Here is a 22351-nt window from a genome sequence, read left to right on the forward strand (position 1 = left end):
GATCTTGCTGTGATTTATGTCAATGAGTGTTCTTCCTATGTTTTCCTTTAAGAATTTTATAGTGTCCGGTCTTACATTTAGGTCTCTAATACATTTTGAGTTTATTTTTGTGTATGGTGTTAGGGAGTGTTCTAATTTCATTCTTTTACATGTAGCTGTCCAGTTTTCCCAGCACCACTTATTGAAGAGACTGTCTTTTCTCCATTGTATATCCTTGCCTCCTTTGTCATAGATTAGTTGACCATAGCTGCATGGGTTTATCTCTGGGCTTTCTCTCCTGTTCCATTGATCTATATTTCTATTTTTGTGCCAGTACCATATTGTCTTGATTACTGTATCTTTGTAGTATAGTCTGAAGTCAGGGAGCCTATTCCTCCAACTCTGTTTTTTTTTTTTTTTGTCAAGACTGCTTTGACTATTCGGGGTCTTTTGTGTCTCCATACAAATTTTAAGATTTTTTGTTCCAGTTCCGTAAAAAATGCCATTGGTAATTTGATAGGGATTGCATTGAATCTGTAGATTGTTTTGGGTAGTATAGTCATTTTCACAATATTGATTCTTCCAATCCAAGAACATGGTATATCTCTCCATCTGTTGGTTTCATCTTTAATTTCTTTCATCAGTGTCTTATAGTTTTCTGCATACAGGTCTTTTGTCTCCCGAGGTAGGTTTATTCCTAGGTATTTCATTCTTTTTGTTGCAATGGTAAACGGGAGTGTTTCCTTAATTTCTTTTTCAGATTTTTCATCGTTAGTGTATAGGAATGCAAGAGATTTCTGTGCATTAATTTTGTATCCTGAAACTTTACCAAATTCATTGATTAGCTCTAGTAGTTTCCTGGTGGCATCTTTAGGATTCTCTTTGTATAGTATCATGTCATCTGCAAACACTGACAGTTTTACTTCTTCTTTTCCAATTTGTATTCCTTTTATTTCTTTTTCGTCTCTGATTGCCATGGCGAGGACTTCCAAAAACTGTTGAACAACAGTTGTGAGAGTGGACATCCTTGTCTTCTTCCTGATCTTAGAGGAAATCCTTTCAGTTTTTCACCATTGAGAATGATGTTTGCTGTGGGTTTGTCGTATATGCCTTTTACTGTGTTGAGGTAAGTTCCCTCTATGCCCACTTCTGGAGAGTTTTTATCATAAATGGGTGTTGAATTTTGTCAAAAGCTTTTTCTGCATCTACTGAGATGATCATATGTTTCTTCTTCTTCAATTTGTTAATATGGTGTATCACATTGATTGATTTGCATATATTGGAGAATCCTTGCATCCCTGGGATAAATTCCACTTGGTCATGGTGTATGATCCTTTTAGTGTGCTGCTGGATTCTGTTTGTTAGTATTTTGTTGAGGATTTTTGCATCTATATTCATCAGTGATATTGGTCTGTAAGTTTCTTTTTTTGTAGTATCTTTGTCTGGTTTTGGTATCAGGGTAATGGTGGCTTCATAGAATGAGTTTGGGAGTGTTCCTTCCTCTGCAATTTTTGGGAAGAGTTTGAGAAGGATGGGTGTTAGCTCTTCTCTAAATGTTTGACAGAATTCACCTGTGAAGCCATCTGGTCCTGGACTTTTGTTTGCTGGAAGATTTTTAATCACAGTTTCAATTTCATTACTTGTGATTGGTGTGTTCATATTTTCTATTTCTTCCTGGTTCAGTCTTGGAAGGTTATACCTTTCTAAGAATTTGTCCATTTCTTCCATGTTGTCCATTTTATTGGCATAGAGTTGCTTGTAGTAGTCTCTTAGGATGCTTTGTATTTCTGTGGTGTCTGTTGTAACTTCTCCTTTTTCATTTCTAATGTTATTGATTTGAGTCCTCTCCCTCTTTTTCTTGATGAGTCTGGCTAATGGTTTATCAATTTTGTTTATCTTCTCAAAGAACCAGCTTTTAGTTTTATTAACTTTTGCTATTGTTTTCTTTGTTCCTATTTCATTTATGTCTGCTCTGATCTTTATGATTTCTTTCCTTCTGCTAACTCTGGGTTTTCTTTGTTCTTTCTCTAGTTCCTTTAGGTGTAAGGTTAGATTGTTTATTTGAGATATTTCTAGTTTATTGAGGTAGGCTTGTATAGCTATAAACTTCCCTCTTAGAACTGCTTTTGCTGCATACCATAGGTTTTGGATCGTAATGTTTTCATTGTCATTTGTCTCTAGGTAATTTTTGATTTCCTCTTTGATTTCTTCAGTGATCTCTTGGTTATTTAGTAACGTATTGTTTAGCCTCCATGTGTTTGTGTTTTTTACGTTTTTCTTCCCCTGTGATTTCTAATCTCATAGCATTGTGGTCAGAAAAGATGCTTGATATGATTTCAATGTTCTTAAATTTACTGAGGCTTGATTTGTGACCCAAGATGTGATCTATCCTGGAGAATGTTCCTTGTGCACTTGAGAAGAAAGTGTACTCTGCTGTTTTTGGCTGGAATGTCCTATAAGTATAATTAAATTTATCTGGTCTATTGTGTCATTTAAAGCTTGTGTGTCCTTATTAATTTTGTCTGGATGATCTGTCCATTGGTGTAATTGAGGTGTTAAAGTCCCCCACTGTTATTGTTTTACTGTCGATTTCCTCTTTTATAGCTGTTAGCAGTTGCCTTATGTATTGAGGTGCTCCTATGTTGGGTGCATATATATTTATAATTGTTATATCTTCTTCTTGGATTGATCCCTTGATCATTATGTAGTGTCCTTCCTTGTCTCTTGTAACATTCTTTATTTTGAAGTTTATTTCATCTGATATGAGTATTGCTACTCCAGCTTTCTTTTGATTTTCATTTGCATGGAATATCTTTTTCCATCTCCTCACTTTCAGTCTGTATGTGTCCCTAGGTCTGAAGTGGGTCTCTTGTAGACAGCATATATTTATGAGTCTTGTTTTTGTATCCATTCAGCAAGCCTGTGTCTTTTGGTTGGAGTATTTAATCCATTCACATTTAAGATAGTTATTGATATGTATGTTCCTATTACCATTTTCTTAACTGTTTTGGGTTTGTTTTTGTAGCTCCTTTTCTTCTCTTGTGTTTCCCACTTAGAGAAGTTCCTTTAGCATTTGTTGGAAAGCCGGTTTGGTGGTGCTGAATTCTCTTAGCTTTTGCTTGTCTGTAAAGCTTTTGATTTCTCCATCAAATCTGAATGAGATCCTTGCCAGGTAGAGTAATCTTGGTTGTATGTTCTTCCCTTTCATCACTTTAAATATATCATGCCACTCCCTTCTTGCTTGTAGAGTTTCTGCTGAGAAATCAGCTGTTAATCTTATGGGAGTTCCCTTGTATGTTATTTGTTGTATTTCCCTTGCTGCTTTCAATAATTTTTCTTTGTCTTTAATTTTTGCCAATTTGATTACTGTGTATCTCATTGTGTTTCTCCTTGGGTTTATCATGTATGGGACTCTGTGTGCTTCCTGGACTTGTTTGGCTATTTCCTTTCCCACGTTAGGGAAGTTTTTGGCTATAATCTCTTCAAATATTTTCTTGGGTCCTTTCCCTCACTCTTCTCCTTCTGAGGCCCCTATAATGCGAATGTTGTGTTTAATGTTGTCCCAGAGGTCTCTTAGGCTGTTTTCATTTCTTTTCATTCTTTTTTCTTTATTCTGTTCTGCAGCAGTGAATTCCACCATTCTGTCTTGCAGGTCACTTATCCGTTCTTCTGCCTCAGTTATTCTGCTATTGACTCCTTCTAGTGTATTTTTCATTTCAGTTGTTGTATTGTTCATCTCTGTTTATTTGTTCTTTAATTCTTCTAGAGATTTGTTAAACATTTCTTACATCTTCTCGATCTTTGCCTCCATTCTTTTTCCGAGGTCCTGGATCATCTTCACTATCATTATTCTGAATTCTTTTTCTGGAAAGTTGCCTATCTCCAGTTCATTTAGTTGTTTTTCTGGGGTTTTATCTTGTTCCTTCATCTGGTATATAGCCCTCTATCTTTTCATCTTATCTATCTTTCTGTGAATGTGGTTTTTGTTCCACAGGCTGCAGGATTGTAGTTCTTGCTTCTGTTCCATCTGGTCATATTCTGTCCATTCTCAAAGAGCCATTGCCAGTTCCATTTCCTGTAGGAAGGTCTCTGATTACTCCAGGATAGGGGGCATTTTACCCCTCTGCAAAATCCCTTCCTACACCACCTTTCCATTTGCTGTCTTTGGAAAGCCTAAACTAATTGAATAGATACTTAAAAGATATTTGTTAATTAATTAATCAGTAAGTTAAAATTAATGCTGTATGGGAGGGAATGAGAGGCATCTTGACACACTGCAATGAGCATAGATGCAGACAATCTGGGTTTGAAATACCAGTGCTGTCACTTATTAGCTGTTTGACTTTGGGTAAGTCAATTCTTGTAAATGGGATGTTATCTGCCTTGCAGAGCTGTTATAAAGTTTAAATATGATAAAGTATGTAGAGGACCCAAAATGATATCTGGTACATAGTAAATGCTCAATAAAGTATACCTATTATCATCATGCTACATATATACTCTCTCTATATATTATATCATTATCATAGCATCTATCACTAAGCTGGGCATAAAACTGGTGCTCAAAAATGGCTTATCACTTAACTATGATTAGAATATGAAAAGGAGAACAACAGAATTCAGATCAAAGGGGAAAAAATCTTAAGTACATAGTTCACCTTTTTAAAAGCTAATTTTTACTAATTTACTAAGTTTCTGACTACAAGCACTCGAGAGAGGCAGCAATAAACACATATATAGGGCCTCCCTGGTGGTGCAGTGGTTAAGAATCCACCTGCCAATGCAGGGGACACGGGTTTGGGCCTTAGTCTGGGAAGACCCCACATGTTGTGGAGCAACTAAGCCCATGCGCCACAACTACTAACCCTGCGCTCTAGAACCTGCTAGCCACAACTACTGAAGCCTGCACACCTAAAGCCCGTGCTCCACAACAAGAGAAGCCACTGCAGTGAGATGCCTGTGTACCGCAACAGAGTAGTCCCCGCTTGCTGCAACTAGAGAAAGCCTGCATGCAGCAACATAGACCCAACACAGCCAAAAATAAAATAAATAAATTTAAAAAAACCCACATATATGTATCAATATCTTTAAAATAATTACACAGTGAAGTGGAAAGATTGACTCATGATGTGGGTGATCAGAATACCTGGGTGAAAGACACAGCTCTGCTGTATGGCTACGAATAAGTCCCTTCCCTGCCTGGGCTAGTCAAATAATTTTCAAACTTCTTTTTTTGGTAGCCCTGGAATCCTTCGTTCACATGAAATGTTATGTAGAAGCCTGAAGTGTTTAATAAATAGGAAACTGCTCTAACTGTAGGCAGTTGTTGGGGAGTAGAGTTAGAGCCAAGGAGGCATTCCCATCTGGAGTTTAAACCCCCCCCCTGGACTAGGTCATCTCCAAGAGCCTTTCAAAGTTCTACGAGTCCACTTTAAATGCTCTGTAAGTTACAGGAACCATGCATCTATGGATTTTGATATAAAAATATGGTTAGGGTAGTTCACATTCACAATGTGAGTGATGAAGGAACATCGGTCCACTCAGCCCCATTTCAGGTTTTGCTCACTTCTGATGGTTTCAGAAGTCAAAGTTGGCTAAGAGGGTGTCAAATCTTTATGTGTTCACTGAGGAGTAGGTCTGATGGAAGAGTCTCCAGAAGATACATTTCTGGACACCTTAAGGGAAGTGTCCAAAAATGGAGGGAGTAAAATGGGGTTCAGTCTAATGCTCTAGTATGTCAGGTAGAGATGAGCCGGTATTAAAATGTAAATACTTCAGGAAAGGAACAAATCTATATTTTTATTAAGTAATTCTTTAACAAGTTAGCTCCCTGATAAGGTATTAGTAAAAACAAGAAGTTAAAGGAGTGAGGCCAAGGGGGAAAGAAAGAACAAGGATAGGGAAAGGAGAGAAAGAGCTACATTTACTAAGTTCCTACACATCCTATTCATACAGCAAATATTTATTTAGTGTCCACTAGGCTAGGTACTGCGAATTAGCTCTCTGTCTTCTGAGTGACTGGCTGGACTCATAGTCTGTTCTCACCATATAATGTATGTAACCTTGAACAAGGTACAGAACCAATCTGTGCCTTGTCTATAAAACAGGACCAACAATATTTGTCTCATAAAATTGTTGTAAGAGTTCAATCAGGATTTTTATAGAGAATGGAAACTTCTGAGGCCTGATTTTTAGAGAGTATTCATTAAAACTGCTGAGGGCCTAGAGCACTTAGCTCAAGAATTCGGATTTATCTTCCTTGACAGCAGTAAGAATCTACTACAGGGTTTTAAGCAGGAAAGTGAATGGGGAAAACAACTCCAGGGGCAGCTGTGAAGGATAGGTTAAAAGACTATAAAGTACTCTTTTCTCTAAGAAATCTTTCTCCATCATTCCATCCAAACCTGCCCTTCCCAACTACTACCAATAAATAGGACACTTCCCCAAAAGCAGCTCCCTCTGCTCTAAATTCTTACTGGGGAAGGCAGATGCCAAGAAATCCAGGCAAATAAAATGTTGCTTTGGGTCTGTCTAACTGCCACAGATTAGTCTCTGAAATAAACACCTTTTGTAACAACTTCCTACTGCACCACCACCCAAAGAGTCTAAGCAGTTTTAAGTGTAATTTTGGTTTCAATTAGCTTGAATTTCAGCTTTACTCTGATTGGTTTAGAACTCCATGGGAGCAATTAAATTTCTGTGCAACTCTATAGCAGGCTAGTAGGTGAAAACTACACATAGATGATAAAATAGATGGCAAGTAGGGAGAAGCAATGTTCAGTGGTTTCCCCAGAAAAATGAACAAGTGCTACTGTCTACTAGCAGAAGAAAATCCCTATACTAAAATAACCAGGACGATCTAGCTTTATGGTTACTGGAACCAAAAAAAAAAAAAAAAGAGGAAAGAAAACCAGAGCAATGAATACATTTAGCCTTCAACAAACACTATAACCATGTCAATTCCATTCATTATCTTCTCTGTTTTCTTCTCCCACACCACTTTTTTGTATAAAAATACAGTATTTTTCCAGAGCACATGCCGGTTTCATCTCAAATCAACATATATAGACACATCAACTGCGATATTAGAACTCTTGTAATTGAAATTAACTAGTTCATACAGCTTGATTAATGGTGCTCCGCTGACTAGGTTAAGATCAGTTACAGCTCTGGAAATCATATATATTTTTAAAAAATAAATTTATTTATTTATTTTTGGCTGCGTTGGGTCTTCGTTGTTGCACATGGGCTTTCTCTAGTTGTGGTACGCAGGCTTCTCATTGCAGTGGCTTCTCTTGTTGCAGAGCACGGGCTCTAGGTGCGCGGGCTTCAGTAGTTGTGGCTCCCGGGCTCAATAGTTGTGGCGCATGGGCTCAGTTGCTCCGCGGCATGTAGGATCTTCCTGGACCAGGGCTCAAACCCATGTCCCCTGTGTTGGCAAGTGGATTCTTAACCACTGTGCAACCAGGGAAGCCCTGGAAATCAAATTTTAAAATAAAGTGTGATTGTACTTTTGAGAAACAAATGCTGAGTTGTTGTACTCAGTGAGCATCCTCCTATTGAGCTGAGGCCTAATTTAATATCAAAGTGCTCAATTTTATTTTTATTTTTCATTTTTATTTTAAAATTATCTTTATTGGAGTATAACTGTTTTACAATAGTGTATTAGTTTTTCCTTTACAACAAAGTGAATCAGTTATACATATACATATGTTCCCATATCTCTATCCTCTTGTATAACCCTCTCTCCCACCCCCCCATCCCACCCCTCTAGGTGGTCACAAAGCACAGAGGTGACCTCCCTGTGCTATGCGGCAGGTTCCCACTAGCTATCTAATTTACATTTGATAGTGTATATATGTCCCTGCCACTCTCTCACTTCGTCACAGCTTACCCTTCCGCCTCCCCATATCCTCAAGTCCATGCTCTAGTAAGTCTGTGTTTTATTCCCATCCTACCACTAATCTCTTCATGACATTTTTTTTCCTTAGAGTCCATATATGTGTTAGCATATGGTATTTGTTTTTCTCCTTCTGACTTACTTCACTCTGTATGACAGACTCCAGGTCCATCTACCTCATTATAAATAACTCAGTTTCATTTCTTTTTATGGCTGAGTAATATTCCATTGTATATATGTGCCACATCTTCTTTATCCATTCATCTGTTGATGGACACTTAGGTTGCTTCCATGTCCTGGCTATTGTAAATAGAGCTGCAATAAACATTTTGGTACATGACTCTTTTTGAATTATGGTTTTCTCAGGGTATATGCCCAGTAGTGGGATTGCTGGGTCGTATGGTAGTTCTATTTGAAGTTTTTAAAGGAACCTCCATACTGTTCTCCATAGTGGCTGTATCAATTTACATTCCCATCAGCAGTGCAAGAGTGTTCCCTTTTCTCCACACCCTCTCCAGCATTTATTGTTTCTAGAGTTTTTGATGATGGCCAATCTGACCAGTGTGAGGTGATATCTCATTGTAGTTTTGATTTGCATTTCTCTAATGATTAATGATGTTGAGCATTCTTTCATGTGTTTGTTGGCAATCTGTGTATCTTCTTCGGAGAAATGTCTCTTTAGTTCTCCTGCCCATTTTTGGAGTGGGTTGTTTGTTTTTTTGTTATTGAGCTGCACGAGTTGCTTATAAATTTTGGAGATTAATCCTTTGTCAGTTGCTTCATTTGCAAATATTTTCTCCCATTCTGAGGGTTGTCTTTTGGTCTCGTTTATGGTATCCTTTGCTGTGCAAAAGCTTTTAAGTTTCATTAGGTCCCATTTGGTTATTTTTGTTTTTATTTCCATTTCTCTAGGAGGTGGGTCAAAAAGGATCTTGCTGTGATTTATGTCATAGAGTGTTCTGCCTATGGTTTCCTCTACGAGTTTGATAGTGTCTGGCCTTACATTTAGGACTTTAACCCATTTTGAGTTTATTTTTGTGTGTGGTGTTAGGGAGTGTTCTAATTTCATACTTTTACAGGTAGCTGTCCAGTTTTCCCAGCACCACTTTTTGAAGAGGCTGTCTTTTCTCCACGGTATATCCTTGAGTCCTTTATCAAAGATAATGTGACCATATGTGTGTGGGTTTATCTCTGGGATTTCTATCCTGTTCCATTGATCTATATTTCTGTTTTTGTGCCAGTACCATACTGTCTTAATTACTGTAGCCTTGTAGTATAGCCTGAAGTCAGGAAGCCTGATTCTTCCATCTCCATTTTTGGTTCTCAAGATTGCTTTGGCTTTTCGGGGTCTTTTGTGTTTCCATAAAAATTGTGAAATTTTTTGTTCTAGTTCTGTAAAAAATGCCAGTGGTAATTTGATAGGGATTGCATTGAATCGGTAGATTGCTTTGGGTAGTAGAGTCATTTTCACAATGTTGATTCTTCCAATCCAAGAACATGGTCTATTCCTCCACCTATTTGTATCATCTTTAATTTCTTTCATCAGTGTCTTATAGTTTTCTGCATACAAGTCTTTTGTCTCCTTAGGTAGGATTATTCCTACATATTTTATTCTTTTTGTTGCAATGGTAAATGGGAGTGTTTTCTTAATTTCACTCTCAGATTTTTCATCATTAGTGTATAAGAATGCCAGAGATTTCTGTGCATTAATTTTGTATCCTGCAACTTTACCAAATTCATTGATTAGCTCTAGTAGTTTTCTGGTAGCATCCTTAGGATTCTCTATGTATAGTATCATGTCATCTGCAAACAGTGACAGCTTTGCTTCTTCTTTTCCGATTTGGATTCCTTTTATTTCTTTTTCTTCTCTGATTGCTGTGGCTAGAACTTCCAAAACTATGTTGAACAAGAGTGGTGAGAGTGGGCAACCTTGTCTTGTTCCTGATCTTGGTGGAAATCGTTTCAGTTTTTCACCATTGAGAACAATGCTAGCTGTGGGTTTGTCATATATGGGCTTTATTATGTTGAGGAAAGTTCCCTCTATGCCTACTTTCTGCAGGGTTTTTATAATAAATGAGTGTTGAATTTTGTCAAAAGCTTTCTCTGCATCTATGGAGATGATCATATGGTTTTTCATCTTCAGTTTATTGATATGGTGTATCACGTTGATTGATTTGCATATATTAAAGAATCTTTGCATTCCTGGAATAAACCCCACTTGATCATGGTGTGTGATCCGTTTAATGTGCTGTTGGATTCTGTTTGCTAATATTCTGTTGAGGATTTTTGCATCTATGTTCATCAGTGATATTGGCCTGTAGTTTTCTTTCTTTGTGACGTCTTTGTCTGGTTTTGGTATCAGGGTGATGGTGGCCTCGTAGAATGAGTTTGGGAGTGTTCCTCCCTCTGCTATCTTTTGGAAGAGTTTGAGAAGGATAGGTGTTAGCTCTTCTCTACATGTTTGATAGAATTTGCCTGTGAAGCCATCTGGTCCTGGGCTATTGTTTGTTGGAAGATTTTTAATCACAGTTTCAATTTCAGTGCTTGTCATTGGTCTGTTCATACTTTCTATTTCTTCCTGGTTCCGTCTCGGCAGGTTGTGCATTTCTAAGAATTTGTCCTTTCTTCCAGGTTGTCCATTTTCTTGGCATAGAGTTGCTTGTAGTAATCTCTAATAATCTTTTGTATTTCTGCAGTGTCAGTTGTTACATCTCCTTTTTCATTTCTAATTCTATTGATTTGAGTCTTCTCCCTTTTATTCTTGATGAGTCTGGCTAATGGTTTATCAATTTTATTTATCTTCTCAAAGAACCAGCTTTTAGTTTTATTGATCTTTGCTATTGTTTCCTTCATTTCTTTTTCATTTATTTCTGATCTGATCTTTATGATTTCTTTCCTTCTGCTAACTTTGGGGTTTTTTGGTTCTTCTTTCTCTAATTGCTTTAGGTGCAAGGTTAGGTTGTTTATTCAAGATGTTTCCTGTTTTTTAAGGTAGGACTGTACTGCTATAAACTTCCCTCTTAGAACTGCTTTTGCTGTATCCTGTAGGTTTTGGGTCGTCGTGTCTCCATTGTCATTTGTTTCTAAGTATTTTTTGATTTACTCTTAGATTTCTTCAGTGATCACTTCGTTATTAAGTAGTGCATTGTTTGGCCTCCATGTGTTTGTATTTTTTACAGATCTTTTCCTGTAATTGATATCTAGTCTCATAGTGTTGTGGTCAGAAAATATACTTGATACGATTTCAATTTTCTTAAATTTGCCCAGGCTAGATTTGTGACCCAATATATGATCGATCCTGGAGAATGTTCCATGAGCACTTGAGAAAAATGTGTATTCTGTTGTTTTTGGATGGAATGTCCTATAAATATCAATTAAGTCCATGTTGTGTAATGTATCATTTAAAACTTGTGTTTCCTTATTTATTTTCATTTTGGATGATCTGTCCATTGGTGACAGTGGAGTGTTAAAGTCCCCTACTATAATTGTGTTACTGTCGATTTCCCCTTTTAAGGCTGTTAGTATTTGCCTTATGTATTGAGGTGCTCCTATGTTGGGTGCATAAATATTTACAATTGTTATATCTTCTTCATGGATAGATCCCTTGATCAGTATGTAGTGTCCTTCTTTGTCTCTTGTAATAGTTTTTATTTTAAAGTCTATTTTGTCTGATATGAGAATTGCTACTCCAGCTTTCTTCTGCTTTCCATTTGCATGGAATATCTTTTTCCATCCCCTCACTTTCAGCCTGTATGTGTCCCTAGGTCTGAAGTGGGTTTCTTGTAGACAGCATATATATGGGTCTTGTTTTTGTATCCATTCAGCCAGTCTGTGTCTTTTGGTGAGAGCATTTAATCCATTTACATTTAAGGTAATTATCAATTATTTTGGGCTTGTCATTGTACGTGTTTTCCTTCTCTTGTGTTTCTTGCCTAGAGAAGTTCCTTTAGCATTTGTTGTAGAGCTGGTTTGGTGGTGCTGAACTCTCTCAGCTTTTGCTTGTCTGTAAAGGTTTTAATTTCTCCATCAAATCTGAATGAGATCCTTGCTGGGTAGAGTAATCTTGGTTGTAGGTTTTTTTCCTTCATCACTTTAAATATGTCCTGCCACTCCCTTCTGGCTTGTAGAGTTTCTGCTGAAAGATCAGATGTTAACCTTATGGGGATTCCCTTCTGTGTTATTTGTTGTTTTTCCCTTGCTGCTTTTAATATGTTTTCTTTGTATTTAATTTTTGACAGTTTAATTATTATGTTTCTTGGCGTGTTTACCCTTGGGTTTATCCTGTATGGGACTCTCTGTGCTTCCTGGACTTGGTTGACTATTTCCTTTCCTATATTCGGGAAGTTTTCAACTCTAATCTCTTCAAATATTTTCTCAGTCCCTTTCTTTTTCTCTTCTTCTTCTGGGACCCCTATAATTCGAATGTTGGTGCGCTTAATGTTGTCCCTGAGGTCTCTGAGACAGTCCTCAGTTCTTTTCATTCTTTTTTCTTTCTTCTGCTCTGCAGTAGTTATTTCCACTATTTTATCTTCCAGGTCACTTATCCGTTCTTCTGCCTCAGTTGTTGTGCTATTGATCCCATCTTGAGTATTCTTCATTTCATTTATTGTGTTGTTCATCGTTGCTTGCTTCCTCTTTATTTCTTGTAGGTCCTTGTTAACTGTTTCTTGCAATATGTCTATTCTATTTCCAAGATTTTGAATCATCTTTACTATCATTATTCTGAATTCTTTTTCAGGTAGACTGACTATTTCCTCTTCATTTGTTAGGTCTGGTGTGTTTTTATCTTGCTCCTTCATCTGCTGTGTTTTTCTGTCTTTTCGTTTTGCTTATCTTGCTGTGTTTGGGGTCTCCTTTTTGCAGGCTGCAGGTTTGTAGTTCCCGTTGTTTTTGGTGGCTGTCCCCAGTGGCTAAGGTTGGTTCAGTGGTTTGAGTAGGTTCCCTGGTTGGGGGGACTAGTGCCTCTGTTCTAGTGGATGAGGCTGGATCTTTTCTTTCTGGTGGGAAGGTCCATGTCTGGTGGTATGTTTGGGGATGTTGGTAGCCTTATTATGATTTTAGGCAGCCTCTCTGCTAATGGATGGGGCTGTAGACCTGTCCTGCTCTTTGTTGGGGATAGGGTGTCCAGCAATGTTCGTTGCTGGTCCTTGAGTGAAGCTGGGTCTTGGTGTTGAAATGGAGATCTCTGGGAGATTTTTGCCGTTTGATATTGCATGGAGCTGGGAGGTCTCTTGTGGACTAGTGTCTGGAGGTTGGTTCTCCCACCTCAGAGACAAAGCCCTGGTGCCTGGCTGGGGCGCCAAGAGCCTTTAATCCACACGGCTCAAAATAAAAGGGAGAAAAAATAGAAAGGAAAGAAAAGGAAAGAAGGAAGGATGGAGGGAGGGAAGGAAGGAAGGAAGAAAGGAGGGAAGGAGAGAAGAAAGGAAGGAAGAAAGGAAGAAAGAAAGGGAGAAGACAAAATAAAGTAGGATAAAATACAGTTATTAAAATAAAAAATAATTATTAAGAAGAAAAATTTCTATCAAAAAAACCCAGAAAAACGGGTCGGCGTAACCCTAGGACAAATGGTGAAAGCAAAGCTATACAGACAAAATCTCACACAGCGCACACACATACACACTCACAAAAAGAAAAAAGGGGGAAAATAGTAATATATCTTGCTCCCAAAGTCCACCTCCTGAACTTGGGATATTTCGTTGTCTATTCAGGTTTTCCACAGATGCAGGGCACTTCAAGTTGACTGTGGAGCTTTAATCCTCTGCTTCTGAGGCTGCTGGGAGAGACCTCCCCCTCTCCCCTTTGTTCGCACAGCTCCTGGGGTTCAGCTTTGGACTTGGCCCCGCCTCTGCGTGTAGGTTGTCCGAGGGCGTCTGCCCTTCGCTCGGACAGGACGGGGTTAAAGGAGCAGTTGATTCAGGGGCTCCGGCTCACTCAGGCTGGGGGGAGGGAGTGGCACAGGTGCGGGGCGAGTCCGCAGCGGCAGAGGCTGATGTGACTCTGCACAGGCCCAAGGCGCGCCACGCGTTCTCCCGGGGAAGCTGTCCCCGAATCCCGGGACCCCGGCAGTGGCGGGCTGCACAGGCTCCTGGTTGGTCCGGTGTGGAGCATGACCTGTGCTCACACACAGGCCTCTTGGTGGCGGCAGCAGCAACCTTAGCGTCCCACACCTGTCTCTACTGTCTGTGCCGACAGCTGTGGCTCGCGCCCATTTCTGGGGCTCCTTTATGCGGTGCTCTTAATCCCCTCTCCTCGTGCTAGGAAGCAAAGAGGGAAGAAAAGGTCTCTTGCCTCTTCGGCAGCTCCAGACTTCAACCGGACTCCCTCCCGGCCAGCCGTGGCGCACTACACCTTCAGGCTGTTTTCACTCTGCCAACTCCAGACCTTTCCCTGGCATCCGACTGAAGCCGAAGCCTCAGCTCCCGGCCCCCGCCCGCTCTGGCGGGGGAGTAGACAAGCCTCTCGGGCTGGTGAGTGCCGGTCGGCACCGATCCTCTGCGGGAATCTCTCCGCTTTGCCCTCCGCACCCTGTGGCTGAGCTGTGCTTTGCGGCTCCGGAGCTTCCCCCTCTGCCACCCGCAGACTCCGCCGCGAAGGGGCTTCTAGTGTGTGGGAGTCTTTCCTCCTTCACGGCTCCCTCCCACTGGTGTAGGTCCCTATTCTTTGTCTCTGTTTATTCTTTTTTCTTTTGCCCTACCCTGGTATGTGGGGAGTTTCTTGCCTTTTGGGAGGTCTGAGGTCTTCTGCCAGCGTTCGGTGGGTGTTCTATAGGAGAAGTTCTTATTTTTATTTTTCAAACACCCAATTTTTCCAGGCTGGTAAAGTCTCTGGGGGCTCAAGAATCATTTTGTCACTTAGGTTTTGGCAGGAGAAATTCAGTTTAGACAACACATGTGCACATGTGCACGCATACACACACACACACACACACACTCTCTCTCTCTCTCTCTCTCTCTCTCTCTCTCTCTCTCTCTCTCTCACCCTTCCAAGCCATATTCATCTACACAAGGCCACTTATTGCATGGCTTATTAGTTCCATATGGGACTTGTGCTGAGCTGCATGATAGGTTTGCTACAAAGCGTCTCTTACCATGAAGGAATGTGCATTAATACAATGCTTCAATAAAGTTTACTACAAGATCAACACTTTTGTGATGGGATTACCATGAATTTGACTACAAAAAGAACTGGTTAAGAGGAACTGAAAAAATAAGAAATTAATAATGTACATATACATCAAAGACTTAACTTTAGAATTCTGGCTTATGTAGTCAAAAATCTCTATAGGACTAGTTACCAATATTTCAACTCATTTTTAAATGCTAAGGTTTCACTGACATAAAAAAAAAACTAGATTAAGAGCTTAAAAAAAGGGCACCACCATGCGAAAATAAAATCTTCCTTCCTAGAAGAAAATACAACTCTTTCGAAGATGTGGAAAAGCTACCTGAATATTTAATATGAGTAATAATATTGTTTCTTACAGTGAGTCTTGCAATATGTACCTCTAAGGAAAGGACAAAAACCTGATTATGGGCTTCTAGTTGCAAGAACAACCTAAGTACTCTTCCATCCTCATCTATAAACCTTGCCAGTTTTTTTCCAAAAGAGATGTTATAATGTAAACACTGGACACAGCTGAAGCCTGACATTCTGAGGTCTGAAAAGTCTAAGAGTCAAGCCTAAAAGCTCTTAAGTCTAAGAATGGAAAAGTTTCTTCCATTCCTCCTCCCAATCATCCTATCAACTACTCTTAGAATCATGGGATTCAAAGTTAGAGCTGAGTGGCACTTTTGAGAGTATTGGCCCACCTGCTCCATTCACCCTGGAAGGTAATTGAGAGGCTAAGTGGCCTAGCCAAGGGTGAAGAGGTGGAGTCCAGGGACCAGAATCTAAGTTTGTGAGTTCTAACCGCAGGCTCTTTTCTTTATAGCATATGTTGTATTTACGAGGTACAGGTTATATTTGAGCCAAACTTATCATTATAAAATCTGTCATATTAAAAACACTTTAATTAAGATGTCCTTTGCTTCACATTCTTACGTTTGCCAGAAAATAACTAGAAGCACTAATAAATTGATGCAACTCCAGGGTCACCCTGGTCTGTAAATGTGGCTGCTGTCACTGCCGATTCTTGAGTTGCTGGAGAGATCAGTAAAGCATACTACAAATGGACAAGCAAAGTACAACTGGAAACTTGTCATAGGCAGGTGAATTAGACCCTTAATAGCAACTGCAATCAGCTTTAACTAGTGATCATCAAAGAAGGGTTACATTCTCTAGAGGCTGAAGGCTGTGTGAGTGGACAAACTTGGGTAGGATCCATTAGAGCAGATATTCATGACATCAGGTCCAGCAGGCTCCACCTTGGCTCCCTGTCCTCCTGTTAACAGTCTTGTGCACTCTGATTTACCCAAGACTACCTTATATTGACCTTTGGCCAAATCTGGATTCCTGATTCCTGATTCCCTTCTGAGCTAAAACTTGCTCCCTAAACTGATCAAATTTAGCCATTTCTACTTCCAGTTCCCCGACTTTGATGCAATCTTGTTGTAAAATGCTGTATCAGATCAAGGAGATCACAGTCTAATAGGGCAGAGACAGTTTTCTAGAATATCTTACAAATGGAATCATAGACTATTTCGCCTCTAGTGCCTGCCTTTTTTATGTTTTTGAGATTCATTCATGTTGTTCCATGTATGAGTATATACTCCTTTTCATTGCTGAGTAGTATTCCATTGTATGGATATACCACAAATTGTTTATCCATATGCTGGTTGATAGACATTTGGATTGTCTCATGTTTGGGCTATTATGAATTAAGGTGCTATAAACACTGAGGCACAGGTTTTTGTTTGGACTTGTATTTTTTCTCTTGGACCAATCCCTAGGAGTGGAAATTCTGGGTTGAATGGTAGATATATGTTTAACTTTAATTTTAAAATGCCAAACTGTCTTTAAATGGCTACACAGGGGGTGGAGAGAAGATGGCGGAAGAGTAAGACGCAGAGATCACCTTCCTCCTCACAGATACATCAGAAATACACCTACACGTGGAACTGTTCCTATAGAACACCCACTGAATGCTGGTAGAACTCGGACCTCCCAAAAGGCAAGAAACACCCCACGTACCTGGGTAGGGCAAAAGAAAAAAGAATAAACAGAAACAGAAGAATACGGATGGGACCTGCACCAGTGGGAGGGAGCTGTGAAGGAGGAAAGGTTTCCACACACTAGAAGCCCCTTCGTGGGCGGAGACTGCGGGTGGCGGAGGGGGTAGCTTCGGAGCCGCGGAGGAGAGCGCAGCCACAGGGTGCGGAGGGCAAAGCGGAGAGATTCCACAGAGGATCGGTGCCGACCGGCACTCACCAGCCCAAGAGGCTTGTCTGCTCACCCGCCGGGGTGGACGGGGGCTGGGAACTGAGCCTTGGGCTTCAGGTTGGATCCCAGGGAGAGGTCGGGAGTTGGCAGAGTGAAAACAGCCTGAAGGGGTTAGAGCACCATGGCTAGCTAGGAGGGAATCTGGGAGAAGTGTGGAGCTGCCAAAGAGGCAAGAGACCTTTTCTTCCCTCTTTGCTTCCTGGTGCGAGAGGAGAGGGGATTAAGCGCACCGTGTAAAGCAGCTCCAGAAACAGGCGCGAGCCGCAGCTGTCCGCACGGACAGCAGAGACGGGTGTGAGACACTAGGGTTACTACTGCCGCCACCAAGAGGCCTCTGTGCGAGTACAGGTCACTTGCCACACCTCCCCTCCCGGGAACCTGTGCAGCTCGCCACTGCTGGGGTCCTGGGATCCAGGGACAGCTTCCCCGGGAGAATGCACGGCATGCTTTGGGCTGGTGCAGTGTCATGCTGGCCTCTGCTGCCGCAGGCTCACCCCGCATCCGTGCCCCTCCCTCCCCCATTAGCAGAGAGGCTGCCTAAAATCATAATAAGGCTACCAACATCCCCATACACACCACCAAACGTGGACCCGCCCAGCAGAAAGACAAGATCCAGCCTCATCCACCAGAACATAGGCACTAATGCCCCCAACCAGGAAACCTACTCAACCCACTGAACCAAACTTAGCCACTGGGGACAATCACCAAAAACAACAGGAACTATGAACCTGCAGCCTACAAAAGGGAGACCCCAAACATAGTAAGATAAGCAAAATGAGAAGACAGAAAAACACAGCAGATGAAGGAGCAAGATAAAAACACACCAGACCTAACAAATGAAGAGGAAATAGGCAGTCTACCTGAAAAAGAATTCAGGATAGTAAAGATGATCCAAAAATCTTGGAAATAGAATAGACAAAATGCAAGAAACATTTAACAAGGAACTAGAAGAAATAAAGAGGAAGCAAGCAACGATGAACAACACAATAAATGAAATGAAAAATACTCTAGATGGGATCAATACCACAATAACTGAGGCAGAAGAACGGATAAGTGACCTGGAAGATAAAATAGTGGAAATAACTACTGCAGAGCAGAAGAAAGAAAAAAGAATGAAAAGAACTGAGGACAGTCTCAGAGACCTCTGGGACAACATTAAACGCACCAACATTCGAATTATAGGGGTCCCAGAAGAAGAGGAGAAAAAGAAAGGGACTGAGAAAATATTTGAAGAGATTATAGTTGAAAACTTCCCTAATATGGGAAAGGAAATAGTCAATCAAGTCCAGGGAGCAGAGTGTCCCATACAGGATAAATCCAAGGAGAAACACGCCAAGACACATAATAATCAAACTGTCAAAAATTACATACAAAGAAAACATATTAAAAGCAGCAAGGGAAAAACAACAAATAACACAGAAGGGGATCCCCATAAGGTTAACATCTGATCTTTCAGCAGAAACTCTACAAGCCAGAAGGGAGTCGCAGGACATATTTAAAGTGATGAAGGAAAAAAACCTACAACCAAGATTACTCTACCCAGCAAGGATCTCATTCAGATTTGATGGAGAAATTAAAACCTTTACAGACAAGCAAAAGCTGAGAGAGTTCAGCACCACCAAACCAGCTTTACAGCAAATGCTAAAGTAACTTCTCTAGGCAAGAAACACAAGAGAAGGAAAAGACCTAGAAGAACAACCTGAAACAATTAACTAAATGGTAATAGGAACATACATATCGATAATTACCTTAAATGTAAATGGATTAAATGCTCCCACCAAAAGACACAGACTGGCTGAATGGATACAAAAACAAGACCCGTATATATGCTGTCTACAAGAGACCCACTTCAGACCTAGGGACACATACAGGCAAAGTGAGGGGATGGAAAAAGATATTCCATGCAAATGGAAATCAGAAGAAAGCTGGAGTAGCAATTCTCATATCAGACAAAATAGACTTTAAAATAAAGACTATTACAAGAGACAAAGAAGGACACTACATAATGATCAAGGGATTGATCCATGAAGAAGATATAACAATTGTAAATATTTATGCCCCTAACATAGGAGCACCTCAATACATAAGGCAAATACTAACAGCCATAAAAGGGGAAATCGACAGGAACACAATCATAGTAGGGGACTTTAACACCCCACTGTCACCAATGGACAGATCATCCAAAATGAAAATAAATAAGGAAACACAAGCTTTAAATGATACATTACACAAGATGGACTTAATTGATATTTATAGGACATTTCATCCAAAAACAACAGAATACACATTTTTCTCAAGTGCTCATGGAACATTCTCCAGGTTAGATGATATCTTGGGTCACAAATCTAGCCTTGGTAAATTTAAGAAAATTGAAATCGTATCAAGTATCTTTTCCGACCACAACACTATGAGACTAGATATCAATTACAGGAAAAGATCTGTAAAAAATACAAACACATGGAGGCTAAACAATACACTACTTAATAATGAAGTGATCACTGAAGAAATCTAAGAGTAAATCAAAAAATACTTAGAAACAAATGACAATGGAGACACGACGACCCAAAACCTATAGGATTCAGCAGAAGCAGTTCTAAGAGGGAAGTTTATAGCAGTACAGTCCTACCTTAAAAAACAGGAAACATCTTGAATAAACAACCTAACCTTGCACCTAAAGCAATTAGAGAAAGAAGAACCAAAAAACCCCAAATTTAGCAGAAGGAAAGAAATCATAAAGATCAGGTCAGAAATAAATGAAAAAGAAATGAAGGAAACAATAGCAAAGATCAATAAAACTAAAAGCTGGTTCTTTGAGAAGATAAATAAAATTGATAAACCATTAGCCAGACTCATTAAGAAAAAAAGGGAGAAGACTCAAATCAATAGAATTAGAAATGAAAAAGGAGATGTAACAACTGACACTGCAGAAATACAAAAGATTATGAGAGATTACTACGAGCAACTCTATGCCAAGAAAATGGACCACCTGGAAGAAATGGAGAAATTCTTAGAAATGCACAACCTGCCGAGACTGAACCAGGAAGAAATAGAAAATATGAACAGACCAATCACAAGCACTGAAATGGAAACTGTGATTAAAAATCTTCCAACAAACAATAGCCCAGGACCAGATGGCTTCACAGGCAAATTCTATCAAACATGTAGAGAAGAGCTAACACCTATCCTTCTCAAACTCTTCCAAAAGATAGCAGAGGGAGGAACACTCCCAAACTCATTCTACGAGGCCACCATCACCCTGATACCAAAACCAGACAAAGACGTCACAAAGAAAGAAAACTACAGGCCAATATCACTGATGAACATAGATGCAAAAATCCTCAACAAAATATTAGCAAACAGAATCCAACAGCACATTAAAAGGATCACACACCATGATCAAGTGGGGTTTATTCCAGGAATGCAAGGATTCTTCAATATACGCAAATCAATCAACGTGATACACCATATCAATAAACAGAAGAAGAAAAACCATATGATCATCTCAATAGATGCAGAGAAAACTTTTGACAAAATTCAACACCCATTTATGATAAAAACCCTGCAAAAAGTAGGCATAGAGGGAACTTTCCTCAACATAATAAAGGCCACATGACAAACCCACAGCCAGCATCGTTCTCAATGGTCAAAAACTGAAATGATTTCCACTAAGATGAAGAACAAGACAAGGTTGCCCACTCTCACCATTCTTATTCAACATAGTTTTGGAAATTCTAGCCACAGCAATTAGAGAAGAAAAAGAAATAAAAGGAATCCAAATCAGAAAAGAAGTAAAGCTGTCACTGTTTGCAGATGAGAAGATACTATACATAGAGAATCCTAAAGATGCTACCAGAAAACTAGTAGAGGTAATCAATGAATTTGGTAAAGTAGCAGGATACAAAATTAATGCACAGAAATCTCTGGCATTCTTATACACTAATGATGAAAAATCTGAGAGTGAAATTAAGAAAACACTCCCATTTACCATTGCAACAAAAAGAATAAAATATCTAGGAATAAACCTACCTAAGGAAACAGAACACCTGTATGCAGAAAAGTATAAGACACTGATGAAAGAAATTAAAGATGATACAAATAGGTGGAGAAATATACCATGTTCTTGGATTAGAAGAATCAACATTGTGAAAATGACTCTACTACCCAAAGCAATCTACAGATTCAATGCAATCCCTATCAAACTACCACTGGCATTTTTTACAGAACTAGAACAAAAAATTTCACAATTTGTATGGAAACACAAAAGACCCCGAAAAGCCAAAGCAATCTTGAGAACCAAAAATGGAGATGGAAGAATCAGGCTCCCTGACTTCAGACTATACTACAAAGCTACATAATCAAGACAGTATGGTACTGGCACAAAAACAGAAATATAGATCAATGGAACAGGATAGAAAGCCCAAAGATAAACCCACACAAATATGGTCACCTTATCTTTGATAAAGGAGGGAAGGATATACAGTGGAGAAAAGACAGGCTCTTGAATAAGTGGTGCTGGGAAAACTGGACAGCTACATGTAAAAGTATGAAATTAGAACACTCCCTAATACCACACACAAATATAAAATGGGTTAAAGACCTAAATGTAAGGCCAGACACTATCAAACTCTTAGAGGAAAACATAGGCAGAACACTCTATGACAAAAATCATAGCAAGATCCTTTTTGACCCACCTCCTAGAGAAATGGAAATAAAAACAAAAATAAACAAATGGGACTTAATGAAGCTTAAAAGGTTTTGCACAGCAAAGGATACCATAAACAAGACCAAAAGACAACCCTCAGAATGGGAGAAAATATTTGCAAATGAAGCAACTGACAAAGGATTAATCTGCAAAATTTATAAGCAACTCATGCAGCTCAATAACAAAACAACAAACAACCCAATCCAAAAATGGGCAGAAGAACTAAATAGACATTTCTCCAAAGAAGATACACAGATTGCCAACAAACACATGAAAGAATGCTGAACATCATTAATCATTAGAGAAATGCAAATCAAAACTACAATGAGATATCACCTCACACCGGTCAGAATGGTCACCATCAAAAACTCTAGAAACAATAAATGCTG

The 22351-nt window shown here is 39.5% G+C and overlaps 1 protein-coding gene across 1 annotated transcript in view; it reads right to left on the reverse strand.

Moving 5' to 3' along the window:
- UVRAG (UV radiation resistance associated) overlaps window positions 1–22351 on the reverse strand; it is a 383943-nt gene that overhangs the window by 35044 nt on the left and 326548 nt on the right. The gene's annotated exons all lie outside the window — the stretch shown is intronic.

This window comes from Kogia breviceps, chromosome 7, assembly GCF_026419965.1.
Source record: "Kogia breviceps isolate mKogBre1 chromosome 7, mKogBre1 haplotype 1, whole genome shotgun sequence".
NCBI classification, from domain to species: domain Eukaryota; kingdom Metazoa; phylum Chordata; class Mammalia; order Artiodactyla; family Physeteridae; genus Kogia; species Kogia breviceps.